Genomic DNA, 15322 nt, shown 5'->3' with positions numbered 1-15322 from the left:
ACTTTGATGCTGAATGGGAGCACAATGCCAAACAGGAAGTTTTTGAAACATGTTTTCCAATCAAGACGTCACCGTATATCCCGTATTGGTGGCCGATTGTATTAAGACTTTACTGAAGGGGAAAGCATGTGGTCCCGAAATCACTCATGAACACTTACTATATGGTAAACACATAATCGCTTACCCCTTATCTCAGTTATATACTGTTATTTTACGATCCGGGGACCTATCCCCGATAGAATGAAAGAAGGTGACATGATTACTTTTCATAAGGGTGGACGAAAAAGGCGAAATGAACCGAGCAACCATCGGGCCATTACACTATATTCGACCTTGCTAAAAGTGTACGAGATGGTCTTGCTTGACCGTTGCAAAGAAAATATACTGACCTCCTTAAGAGGTTACAAGGAGGGTTCCAAGACGGACTTGGATGCATCATGACAAGTTTTTCTCTACGGGAAGCCTAAATTACTCTAGGCAGCACTCATCACCTGTGTACATGTGTTTTTTGGGATGCACACCAAGCGTTTGACAGGGTATGGCATGATGGCTTATTTTACAAATTGTCCTCTCTCACTTCCGGTGGTGACGCCCATACGCCAGCTATCGACGCTAACTCGTTATTGGCTTTTCGTGATGTGTATCAGAATGTTACAAGCCGCGTTCGTTACCAGGGACTGCTGTCAGGGCTATTTCCGGTACGACAGGGAACCCGCCAGTGCGGAAAGAGCTCGCCATTATTCAACCTCGTATATATCAACGGTCTCATTTCTGAGCTGGAAAAAAGTGGGAATAAAAGTGTGCCTATATGACAAAAAAATGTCCGCACCAACTGTTGCCGATGATATGGTTCTGGTGTCATACTCACGAGCTGGACTTGACAATATGCTCAGAATTTGCACCAGTTACGCCAAAAAGTAATAATTTGATCACTCAAAAGGAATTTTGCCTCGGAACAGAAACTATGCCTGTAAATGAAAGTTACATTCATCTTGGCATTGAATGTAACTCATGCTTGTCAACAGGCAACTACATTTAAGAAGCATGTTTGGAGCTCCGAGGGACGTATATAAGCGTATGCGCTAAAGGTATGGGACCTAATCGACTAAGCCCTATCACTGTGAGTACGATATTCAATTCAATAGTGTAACCTAAGGCTATCTACGACAGTGAGCTTTGGAATAACAATTCATTAAGTGACCAATTGAAATTGCAAATTACTCAAAACTTGTTTAAAACACATGCAAGGATACCAGAAATGCATGTCTACGGATTTCTGTCTAATAACAATAAATGCTATACCAATAGTTTACGTACTCGAGTGTCAAAAACTCAAATTAATAGGACAAATTTGCAGAATAATTCCACACTATCTTGCAAAAGATCAATTCAACACCAGACTTATACGATTCCTTGATATAGACCGTCAATGTTTCGTCTTTATTCCTGATGTGTACAAAATGTTACAAAGATACAATCTTACCAACTATCTACATTCATATGTTGAACACGAAACATTCCCTTCCAAAGGACAGTGGAAGCAAATAATTGAACGCAATATCGTGACGCGTATCAACAAAGACATGGTAAAACGTTTAAAAGCTAAAGACCCATGCGGCGTAGCGGCGCATGTAATAGAAACTAACGGTTACTCTCCTGTATGGTTAATCGTAAAGGACAATAAGAAACTCTTAGCTTTGTACAAACCCCTAATAAATGACATCGACTTATTAATATCAAATCAGCTCATGCAGATATGCAGACTTTGTAACCTCAGAACGGGAAGCCTGATTATCCACAAGTTGTGTTATTGTATTGCTATTAAAGCCGAACGTGGGAAATTATGGACACTTATACTTGAGAGTTCTGCAGACTTTGTAACCTCAGAACGGGAAGCCTGATTATTCACAAGTTGTGTTAATGTACTGCTATTAAAGCCGAACGTGAGAAATTGTGCACATTTATACTTGAGAGTTGTGAGACTGAAGACTTTAAACGCTACATCCAGATCAGTGCCTTTGATCAATGTGTGAACATATTAAAGTTGGGCTCTGAAACATCTCAGAAGTATTTTTGTAACCTTGGTATTGCCGTCTCAATTTGCAAATTGCTACATTAAGACTGCGATGATGCTGCCAATGATTAGAAACATGTCCAGTTTTATGGGTTGTTTTTAATGCGACCTCATACTGTATTGCAAATAAAGCAAATATCTGTATGCGTATTTGATTGTCCACTACGTATACTGTTGTCTTTATGTACATGTATACGTTATAGTCTTATTGTGCAAACTAAAGCAAATATTATATGAAGTGTATGACACATATGATATTCCCATGAGGAACTTCTTTGATCTCTCTATGACTGTATACGTTTCACTATAACAGTCTTCTATGGGTGGCAACACGTTTGATTTGTATCTGGTTGGTCGTGTGTCAAAATGCCATACATTTGCTAATCACATATGTGCGCTAAGTAATGTTTTTACTTTAACTTTCGCTTTAAGACATTTTCTAGGAGATACATAATACCATAGTATTTAAACTAAACCTCGGTCTCTATAAACGTGCGCATTGGATTCTGCTAGGTATTCTTATATCATTAGTGTATATATAAATGTCTATGTTAATTTGATGTTCTTATCTGTTTTCTCTTTTTATGTGTGTATGTGTGTACGTATGGTGTGTGTGTGTGGGGGGGGGGGGTGGGTGGGTATGTGTGTGTGGGGGTGGGGGGGGGGGGTATGAGTGTGCGCGTTTATGTGTTTGTGAGTGTGCGTGTTTATTTATCACAGGTTATGATCCATTTCACGCATAAGACTGCATTATGTAAGGACCCGGAGTCAGCATCAGATCTCCAACCTTATTAACTTGCTAGACGTACTTACGAATTATGAATTATAACGGTGGCTGTATTTCCAGCTATTTATTTATCCACCCAGTGTTATCCAATTTTGGTGTGTTTTTGTTCTTCACAATAAGTTAACGGAGGATGTGTAATGTCGCGTGAATTGCATATATTTACCTATTAAATACTAATATTTGGACATTAAATCCGAGAACGTGGTGGAACTTTGCTTAATAGGCACTAATTGTTATGCCCGAGTGTTTGAATTAAAAACAAGCCTGAAAAATAATTATTAATTTTATAAATACATTGTCATATTTGGTCTTTATCCATTTATTGAATGTCGATTGCACCAAAAACCTTAAGATTGTTAAATAACTATCGAGTTTCGGGGGGACAGGTACATCGAATGGCTGGAAACTGGCATACTAACATGAAATACAACATGAATTTTAATAAGGCAAAGTCGTTTATTACATGTTATTTAAACTCGACACCATCGCAAACCCAAGGAACACTCCAGTCGATTTTGTCGGTAATAGCCGAGAGAATTTACCATCTATTGCGATTAGCAGACGTGCTCATTGTGTGTTAGAGAATTTCGAATTACATCAAGTCCTTCCGAGCCTGAGGGTTCATAATGTCTGCCCTAGTATTCCTCTCGTATTTTTTTAGACTCGTGAAAGCTACGACGAATTTTGAATTATAGCTGCAATTTCCAGCTATTACGTTTTTACTTACAGATATTGACTTTTGTGCAGGGGAAACCGTGTCGTTGGATTGTTGTATACGATTTTGATCATTTAACGGGGAACCACATTATGCCGTATTTTCAAACAAATCTACATTTATGTTAAATACTTATTACATTCATAAGAATCGGAATAAGATCGGAGAGGGAATGTGCTTTCTGTGCCAGTCATGTTTAAAACCGTGCCTTAGGAGTATAGAACCACGCCCAGCGCGTATTGTACAATAGCCCACGTTTAGAGTTTCCGCATTAATGTTACGGAAAAATAACTTCTAAAGATTAATATTACCGGCTAACTACGAATACGTATGAATATTGTTTTATATTTTGATAGACAAATGTGTAAAAAAAACTATTTCGTAGCAAAGTTCCAATGCCTTGTGGCAAATGGGTCGTTAAAGTTAATTAAGACAGTGAGTAACACACTTACGACCAATGAGTGACAGGTCTTACATAGTTCAGTTTTCAAACTTCACCGTCACCAATAACAAATAATCAGTTGCTTTATTTTGTGCCATACGACTGATCAATATTTATCCTGAAAATTATCCGAAGCCTAATTTAACAAAGTCAATTTAAAGCGCCGACAGTGTAACAAAGATAACGTACGTGATAAGTGGTGTGTAACAAATCTTGTTCACGTCAGCGAAAACAAAAATGGGATGCTGATGGTTGAAGGATGGATACAAATACAAAATCTTCTTATAAATAGACTATGCGGGCATTCAACGCAGAGAAAAGAAGCTCATAATATTGTGCCAAAACCTATCTGTGTTTTCAAGAACGTACCAACAACAGCAACAGAAGAGGATATAGCTTTGCAAGTTGAAAAATTAACACGCCAAATACAGACGAAAACAAAATATAGTTCTCTGACATTGAGATTAAACAGTAAAACTATCAAAGAAGCACAGACCAAAGTCTTATATTTTCTTATCTTATTATTTGTCTTGATATGCTTTTAATCTCACCACAGGCGTTATAAGATTAAAAAGTGTCAGGGGGAGGACCCCCGGAACCCCCCTTTTTATGTTTCATAACCGGGCATACAGCTTTAAAAAATGCTAGCTACGCCCCTAGTGTTGTGTATTTAGATAATGCCGCTACGCCATGCCTACTTGTAAACGAAGCGTAGCAACGCCCCGCCCCATGTTCTTCATAACTGCATGTTGACCTCTTATATGTGTTAGTTAATTGTTAGGCATTGATCGCTTCTATCATTGAATGATAATAAAGTAGCCACTGTAATTATATGCGTTTCACTTTGTTTGTTTACCCAAACACAACAAACTGGCACAAATATCAAGAAAATGCATAAATAATTCAATATGTGAACAGTGTGCAGAATCTCACGAGGGGAAGTTTAACATCAAGAAGATAAAGTGTGCTAAATGCTCAGGAAACCACCCAGCAAGTCACATGGAGTGCACACTGTACCTTAGCTGGAGACGAAAACTTAGTAACAGACATTTAAAGATCATTGAAATAATTTATTTGTATATTATTTACTTTTTTTATTTGTTGTGTAAATCTTTTATTTTATATTATCATTTTCATTATTGGTTACATTTACAAAAAGATATCTGATTTACAACATGAAAAGAGCTCAAGCAAATGTTTGGTCAATAAATATCTCATTTAGTTTTATTGCAGGAATGAAATCAGAATCAATTAAAATGTGTGCATTATCAGAAATGTTACATACAAGTAAAGATATAAAAGTAAATATAAAAAAAATGGCACTTGTTTTACTATTGAAAGAAGAATTTATCAAGGAGCTGTTGTGGGACTCATGATTGACAAAAGATTCAAAGTTTTTCAAAGAACAGATTTAAGGTCATGTGACATCGAGGCAGTGTGGTGCGAAATTTATGCAGAAAATCACAGTTTTATAATAGGATCTACATACATTCCGTCAAAGAATGGTGACATGATGAGAAAACTGTTCAGTACAATAAAAGATATTGAAAGGACTGGTAAACCTTTGATGTTATTAAAGGGGACTTTAATGCACATCACAAGTATTGACAAGATAAGAACAATAATAAACTAGGATAAACTAGGATGCCGTTTAAATGAATACTTACAAGGAAAAAAACTTACTGTGACAAAACATGCACCAGAAAGGATAACATTATCGATTTAACTATTATTTCTAACACATTAGTTGACACAATCAAAAATTGGAAAGTGCAAGATGAGGCCTATCTCAGACCATACACTTATAGTGTTTACATTTGGAGAGAAGGAAAGCTGGGAAGCAGAGTCAAGATGGCACCTTAAGAACACTGATTGGTTAAAATGGAAACATTGGTGCCATGAAAATATTCAACAGTGGATTGAAAAATTCACAACAGATACAGATGTGAACATCATTTACAACTCTTTAGTGGAAACCATAACAAATGTTGCTGAAGAAATATTGAAAAAAAAATAACATAGCTAAAGGTACTGGACAAAGGAACTGACAGAGTAACGAAAGAAATTCAAAAAGTGCAAATCGAACTTTGATCAGATCAGATCCAGTAATCAAATGAAACTTACTCAATGTAGAGAATAGTTTGTACATGCTGTAGAAAAATCGGGACAGGTGTACTTAGGCAATGTATCAAAAGAATTAGATACAAAACAACCAGACAAATTTTGGTATGTTATAAACAAAACAAGAAATAATTACACTAAACCAGTGATTCAAACAATACTAAGAAATAATAATTATTTGGCAGTAGATAATAAAGATATATGCAAAGAGTTGAAAATTCTCTATGGTCAAGACAAGTTGGCAGTTGACAGATCAATAAACAAAGTGGTATGAAAAAGTGGAACAAGATGTCGAACAAAAAGAAGAAAACAGAATGGCAAACTTTAACACAAACACCAACAGAAATTAAGGAGGAAAGTGATATAACAATAAAAGAAGTACAAAAGGAAATTAAGGATATGAATAAACTAAGCGCTCCAAGTCAAGAAGAACACATTTGGGATTCAATGATAACTAAGGGAGGTAAACAGATGTGCATGTTACTTCAGTTTGTATTTCAGAGATGTTAGGAGCAAGGTAAACTGCCGGAACAGTTTTACATTAGACCCCAAAGTTATGCTGCCTAAACCAAACAAGGACAACTACAATGAAGCCAAATCATATAGACCTATTTCCCTAGGTAGTTTTGTTGGAAAGTTCATGGAAAAATCATCAAACCAAGGCTCACCTGGATACTCGATATGCGTACAGAAAAAATAGGTCATGCACACATGTAGTTCTATAAATGATAAACAATGTACAATAAAACATGGGAAAATCGAAAAATACCGTATTAGTGACAATGGATTTCGAGTCATGCTTTGAAAGAGTTTGGAGGGCGGGTCTGTTTAAAAAAGCTCAAGAAAACATTATTAAAGGAAGACGGTGGATTTATTTAAAAGAGTTTATGACAGATATAAGTTTTTACCTAAAGATCAAGGATTTTAATTCACCAGTAATGACATCAAAAATAGGCATCCCACAAGGTTCTGTTCTTAGACCCACTCTCTGCAACCTATATACTAAGTGGCAGTATTACAAATGTGCTGTGCCACCACATAGAATTTGCAGAAAATACTTGTCTCTACGACAGTCACATTAATACAGATATCAACAAGGCCATACAATCTACAAATACAGATTTGGAGAAAATTAACCAATGGTGCAAAAAATGGAATATATGAGCATAGCCCCAGAGAAAACATAAGTCTTATTGGTAGGAAAGGAGCTTCAAGCCATAGACAAACTTAATTTCAACTCAAATGAACTGAAACTGGTAAAAAAAAATTAGGAATTACTTTAGATAGCTTTAGATAGCGTCCTAAACTTTGAAAAGCATATTGAAGAAAAAAAACTACTTACAAAAAGGATTCAATGCTTTTCACAGTCTGGATAAATTTGTATACAACAACCATGGATGCAGTCAATCAACCTTCATGACGCTGTATAAAGTCTAAGTTCTTCCAATTATGGATTATGGTGCTTTAGTTTTAGCCACAGCTACAGACAAAGCAACACAACACTTTGGTACAGTACAAAGGAGTGCAATGCTTAAAGCCAGTGGATGTTTAAGCAGTACCAGCACATAAATATAGGAAATACTTACTAATACCATTCCAATAAATATACATTTTAAGTTAAGACAGGCAGAAGAGGTGGTCAGAATAGAAGCAAGAAGAGATAAGAACACTTTTAGAAAAGATTTTAATAGATGGCTTTCAAATCCAACACAATACAGTAACAAACCTACTCTTTATTCCATACAGATGATCAGAATTTGAATGTATTGAAAAAGAGTTTGAATACAAGAAAGAATACATGGGACTTTCGAGAACAAATGAAAAAGTGTACACTGAGGACTCAAATTATACAAAGATCATAAAATGGAAAATGTAATGGCTTAAAATTGATAGGTGTTATAAAGTGATTTTTAATGCGATAAGTGAACATGCAGGCTAAAGTTTGTAAGGATCTATTGGCAATACTGAGTAGTGGCTTTGTTTTGAAAAGATGCTTATTTGCTTATGGAAAATGTTTTAATAGTTAAGGTTGTTCTATATCAAGGCTGCAAGTTTTGTCGTTAACAACATTACAAAATATCAATCACTGATGCCGTTGTTTTAAACTTAAAGGGACCTTTTTATCTCGATGGACTTTCGGTCTTACTATTTGTTTTCCTTCAAAACGTTTCAAAATTCAACTTATGTCTCGGTAATCAAGGCATTGTCCTTTAAATTAAATTTCATCAGTTTTCTGGTCTAACATCCTCATAGAATAAATAGTCGCAATTTTTGTTTCATATAAAGTGGCTATTCCTAGACCTTTTTTGTTATTTAAAGTGATCTTGTTTGGCTATAAACAAATACCAATTAAAAAAGTCTCAAACAAGTGCTGGTATAGCAAGAAAGTTCTCACAAAATATATATTAATTTTAACCACTGACTTTTTGCCAAACATTAAAACCTCAAACAGGCTGCTTCCCAATTGCAAAAAGTAACATTTTTTCCCACAAATCTTAGCACAATTTCCCCGAAAAGATGCAGAACTTGTCCAATAAAATTAACAATTGTTTTATTGATTTTATTTTACAGGGATATGATTCTGTAACATTTTATAACATACATTTTAAAATGCTGTTAAACATTCAATTATAAACTATTGGCATACTATTATTAATGATCCTAGTAATAGTATAAATAATTTATTTTTACACAATTGCATGGTTTATCCCACTTTTGTCCCAATCAAAAAGCAGGGCTTTTCATCAGGAATTTGGAATAAGGCCCTATCCTTTCAAATTGGGAATTTCATGCGCGATAACTTCTCCTTTTGGGATGACCGTGTTTTTAAAAGTGTTTGAAACAGGGTCTTTTTCATTGTGCAGAAGTATTAAAAGACACATTATGGTGCATTCTAAATCATATTATAGCTCATTGCTTTCAATTTGGGAGATGCCCAATATGTCTAAGTAACAAAAAAAAATACACTATTTTTAATTCCTCTATCAATTTTGGGAGAAAATGACCTATTTTCAATTGGGAAGTAGCCGAATTTCGGCCTCTGTATATATAAGGGTGGAAAGCCCTGCTTTAAAAGGCACAGGCTGTAAAATATGACGGCCTAAAAAATTACCATTAACTATAGCTACAAGGATAATTGTGTATACTGGTTATTAAAAAGACCTTTAATATTTGTTTAATTTTAAAGTACTTTAATGTCATTTTCAATGATTCTTATGCATAATAATTTATAAAATGAGGAGATAGCCTTTGTTTACTTATTTAGCTTTTCCTTATTTTTTTTTCTAGAGGTGGTTCATTAAAAGTGTGTTAAGCCATACATTTTAGAATGTTAGAAGTGAGTGAATGAAGTTGCTTAAAACAAAGTGAGACAATCTAGAAGTGGCAATAAAGAGGTAAAAAATTCAATTCTCACTTTGCGGGTGTTTTCAAGATCTTCTCTTGAGACGCCAATTACTGGTTTTGCCCAGGAAACTTACTAGAGTGTTTCAATTAACTTTAGCTATCGATCTTAAATTAATACTAATAAAAGGTTTTAACAAAACTGATAAATGATAATTTAAAAAAGCACTATGATTTTTGCTTTGATCTTTAAATTGACAATTGTTATTTACTGGTGACGATTTTGTTACTTGTGTAACAGATCTTCAAAAAAGACCAATTACCATTTTTTATTTGTATCTGCTCAGATACAGTTATTATGTTCATTGTGTGGGCTGGACAATGGCATTCCAATCAATGCATAATTGCATTGTTATTATAACAAACATTTTTCAGATTTATTCTGCCTAGTGAATGTATTGACTTTTTCCCATATAAGTGTTAAAATTTACAATTTTAAATGGCATATTAGGTTATATGAGATTCCATATATTACAGAAGGGAGAGACCGCCAATATTATTTATCACCAGAAATGTTGCACGTGTTGAGTATTCAGCTGATATGTTCCATGTTGCAATTATAGATTACACAAACACGTCAAATAATATCCGTTCAAATAAACAAGGTTTGATATTTTAAGTTTCAATTTTTAAAAAGGTTACTTTTTTAAGGTGGATACATCTTAAAAGTTCATCTTGTGAATTGTCCAATTAAAACTGTACACTGAATTAAAAAAAAATGTTCACAATATCAAATATTCATTTACATGTGTACACAAATCGCAAACACAACGCACCAAAACTTTGTCACAACTCTAACGATTCTTTCCAAAGGTGAATGCTTAAAAATACACATCGGCAACAGTAACTTTAACGAACTGCCGATTTCCACTTTGAGCATGTAAACACGTCTAGATTGGCCAACGCGTATCTTTACATCTTGCAATTTTACAAGTTTACATTTGCACAGTTGTAAAGTCTGTAATCTATACGCGGTGGAAGCGACAAAATTATTTTCGTATTAGCCAGGAACTAATGCTGCACTTACAGGCCGGGAACCATTGTGGCATGACATTTTAATCCCAGATAAAATGTCTGGGTAACAAACTGATGACTACAGGTTAAATGTAAACATTGATTCTTCTGGTGCAATAACGAAAATTGTCAACTTCGGTGAATAAAGTATGTATCAACAATGTTTTGTATCATAAACTGTGTAATATTTTACCGAAATTATATTAAATTTTTGTATTACTCAAGTAATTTTCTTTAGGTGGGTTTTCACCTGATTTTGAGTTTTCAGGACAACAATTGACACATACATGTTTTGTTTCAGATTCCATTTTCGTATCCTTCAAATATGTTATGGCAGATAAGCATGATGATGGTTCTGTTCACCAAGACTTTGTGTGTGCTTGAAAGTGATAAACGCCCAAGGCAAGTGTATACTAAAATAACATCCAACAATTAATATGAACACATTATTATAAGATTCTAGAACATATGGTTTATTCTGTATTGATAATATATCAAATTAATTAATTTTTACATGATGGAATACTGAATTAATTGTGTTTTGTTCAAAATAATTTATTTCAAACTGAACCTATTAAATAAACCACACTGTTGAAGTTGTATCTGTTATCTTTTTTACCAAACTTGTTTTGTTCAAATGTTAGATTTTCTTCCTATTCGCTTGTCTTTTTTTTAATATCATGATTCATATTTTTGCTTAATTATTTGTACACACTTTTTGTATAAATAAAAGACAAAGAAAGTAACAGCACTTAAGTTAAAATGTGGTATTCTTTTGTTGTGTTTCAAACTTGAAAGATTTGAACCAGTTTTAATGTTCCAAGCTGTGTAAGAAGAACATGAACACCATGGAACGACACAGAAGGTGTTTTAAGCAGCAAATTTAATATTGCAACTGCAGTGATAAAAACTGAGACTCTGCTTAATTCAGTGGTGTTTATGGAAAACTTTTTATCTTTACGAACTATAAAAACAAATCATTTTATATTTATTGTTGCATAATCAATACAAAGTGTATGCATTAACAGAGGCATATATTTATGTTTTTTGTAATTACTGATATTGATTAGATGCAAATGAACTCGAATTATGCATGTTAATAAAACAATGGTTTCACAACAAATAACAGTATAAACCAATGATGCTTGTTTGTGGTCTATTAAAGTTTCTTTAGTTTCCAATATTATGCCATGGCTTTTTTCTTGATTTTGGGAAAACGGCCTGGCTTTCCAATTTGGGGGAAAATATTGACAGAACTGAAAAAGGGGAAAAAATATCCCAAAGTAAGCTTAAAATTTTGGGAAAATTGCATCATTTTAAAGAAATTTTCTTAGGGGAAGGGTCTTGAGGGAAGGGCTTATAAAAGGCCCTTGCTAAAGAAGGAAACAAAGCCCTGTATATGGGTTTCTTTAGTATATCTAAATAAACACGACATTAATAATTACATTACAATTTAATAAGCATACAAATCTTGCATGTTAAAGAGTAGTAATTCTGTAGCAATTTCATAAAGAAGTACAGCAGTATTCAAAAAGTTTAATCTGTCAATTAATTAATTTGAAAATCTTGCTATGCCAACACATAAAAGCACCAATTGACACTTAACAAACTATCATCAACAACATTTGGGGTTCACTATACCAACAAACATATTAAATTGTACAAATACATGAACTCTATTTCATATGAAATCTTAATATCTGAAAATACTTATTGAAAATACTCAACAGCCCCGGTTATGAAAGGCGGCTGCAAGATCTTATTACCACTACACCATGTAATAAACATGAAATGTTGTTCGCTTTGTTGAATTGTCAAAATTTGTGATTACATTTTTATTCAATGTTTACTTTGATTTTTTTCTTTCACTGCAATACTTGCACCATCAGGTTATTAAACAGAACAGTTTTCTGGGTTGTCAAGACTGGTCAATCAAAGAATTTAAAGAACATTACTCCATAACACTTTTGAACATGTATTATTTTATGTTAACTGTTTATTATCAAGATATCACTTCAAGTCTCTAGAAGATACGTTCATCTCCTTCCTGAACAGAATAAAATACAGAATGTAAATCGTATGAAGGCAAAACCACTGAAAACCATTAAAACTAATAAGTAAAAACATATTTCACAGAGGAGATAAGAACTCCCCATTACATGACTTGTTTGCCTCAGGGGAATCAATTGAAACATCTTCAACGCGGGCTTTTTTGCTGGATTTTGCCTTTTGTGCCATTTTTGGCCTGGGGCGAAGCCCCTAGGCCAAAGTAGTTAAACCGTTTTTTGAAGTGAGCTGACTTGGCTGGCTGCCAAAACAACCGCGAATGAATGAATTTGGAAAAGTCCGATTTACCACTTGGCGGTCATTCATACGCAATCAAAGAAGAGGGACCTATACAAACAAATAGGTCCCTGCAAAGAAGTTCTCAATTACTCGCATTATGAATACATAACATCACTATATAACATGACAGTGTCATAAAACGTGTAAAAAATATTATTGAAGCAAAATTCCTAAGCAATGGATACGGCATAGTTTTTATTATTGTTTGCATATTCATGCGAGAATCTCACTTCCGTTTTATGAATGAAATTCCATTTTGATGACGATGTTCTACGTTTCTAATCACGTGACCAATTAGTGGAATTTGATTGGTTTACTTTTAATGAAACGCAAAACAACATACAACTGTTAGCAATTTTTGTATTCTTTTTCTTTTAAATGTCTGCAAACGTGACGACGGTTGGGGTTTTTGGTTGTGTAATTTGAATGTATTGGATTACGGCGAAATGTGTAAAAAGAGTGTGACTAGTGTCCACTTTTCGATTATAATTTTATAAGAAGTTGACACTGGCTCGATGGACTGCCGACTGCGACAATCAAAGACACGGTTGATCAGCTGTACAAAGGCGTAAAACCTCTTGTATCTTGATCATTTTGGTGAGAAGTAAGTAAAATCCTTTCTTTCCGATTTCCTTGGTATCGGGGGCTTCCGCCCCCAAAAACCCCGCGTTTTGATGGACTAAATGAATAAACATAGCGGACGAATTTTGTTTATCATTTTCTTAGCAACGAAACGTGCACCTGCTGAAAAGTTTTCTGGAATATGCACCAACATGTTAAACCTGTTCAAACATGGTTACAAAATAGTCATCTGCCATATTTTGGATGGTGATTTTATGCATTTGTAACTAGCACATTAACCTTACACCAAACACAAAAACATGTATGTTTCCGGTTACACGCTTAAAACAATGAGGGTCAGTAAGTTTGGATATTTTTTTATATTTGGTTCGAAAATGTTCGGAATTTTTTGATGTTCGTACTCATATTGTACCAACACGATTCAAATAATTTAAATGAAAGTTACAAACAAAACAAATCAAGATATTACAGATATTACAGATACTGACCATCTTGTGATAATCAAGTACTGTTTCACACTGGAGGTTACCGCACAAAACAAATCAAGATATAACACATACTGACCTTTTTGTGATAATAAAGTACTGTTTCACACTGGAGGTTACGATTTCATTTAATAAAACACAGAAACATTTACATTTAAATGAATGCAGAGCTGTCAAGCTTCGCATCGAGGGAACGATTGGTTTTTATAATTAAATAATAAAAAAAACTACCGGAAATTAAATCACAATAATTTGAAATAATGTTTAAAATGTATTAACATTTTAAAACAAGTCTGGTTGTATTAGATATAAACATGACTCTGCCTTGTCATTGGATTTTTTCCCCTACCCTTAATTCCAAAATGGTGGAAGATAATGGCAGCTCTGCCTTCTTGTTAAGCCACTACGCTTGAGCAGACGGCCATTTTCAAAGATAGCGGCGTGGTTTAAACTTCAGGCCTTTTAAGATCTACATAGGGACCAAATAGTGTCAAACAATATCGTTGTTGTCCACTCGCGATTTTTTTATAAAAGAATTGCAGTCACGGGTAAACTCTGACGGTCGATCGGTAACAGGAAATAAACATAATTTTTGTTAGGCCTTATACAATTAACTCTCCATTAAAACAGCTCGTAATGACTAATCTTAACCCTTTTACACTCCATTTTTAGCTCATCTGAGCACAACATACTCATGGTGAGCTATTGTGATCGCCATTTGTTTGTCGTGCATCATGCAGCGTCAACATTTACCTTGTTTACACTCTAGTGGCTACATTTATTGTCCATTCTTAATGAAACTTGTCTGTGGGTGTGTCTGTCCGAATATGCTGCGTCGCGTGAACCTCCAAAATGCTTGAGCTAAAGACATGCAACTTAACAGGAATATTGGTCAGCATGTTGTATATCCTTCAAGTCATGCACACCATTACTGACAGCTGTTGTCATTTTGCCATTAACTCAATATGTATGTAATCATGTTATACAGGATGAAGAAGAGCGTGACATCCTGGTAGGAAAGTCGAAAAGTCCGACAAAGATGAGATCAATTTACATACAGGATGCAACGGTGGACAGAGTAAAAGTGGCTTTGTGGAGAAACACCAACAAAGACGTCAGAACTGGGGATTACGTCAAAATCACTGATTTGACAATACACACTTACCAAACAAAGTACACAACTGAAACCAGCTTCAATTCTACCTACACAACTTCAGTTACTGTAAGTAAATATTGTGACTGCATACTTTAAGGATTTTTCAAATAATTTAGCTAAGATGCACTTATGGTGGGCAGAACACCATGACAAGTTGCCTATTTTTGTGCCCCCCCCCCCCAAAAGAAAAACCCTTGT

The 15322-nt window shown here is 34.5% G+C and overlaps 1 protein-coding gene across 1 annotated transcript in view; it reads right to left on the bottom strand.

Moving 5' to 3' along the window:
• The window catches only part of LOC127882163 (uncharacterized), a 61098-nt gene that overhangs the window by 3361 nt on the left and 42415 nt on the right, over window positions 1-15322 (bottom strand). The gene's annotated exons all lie outside the window — the stretch shown is intronic.

This window comes from Dreissena polymorpha, chromosome 5 (assembly GCF_020536995.1).
Source record: "Dreissena polymorpha isolate Duluth1 chromosome 5, UMN_Dpol_1.0, whole genome shotgun sequence".
NCBI lineage: Eukaryota > Metazoa > Mollusca > Bivalvia > Myida > Dreissenidae > Dreissena > Dreissena polymorpha.
Note: the sequence above shows the minus strand (reverse complement) of the source record. Positions and strands in the feature narration are given on the sequence as shown.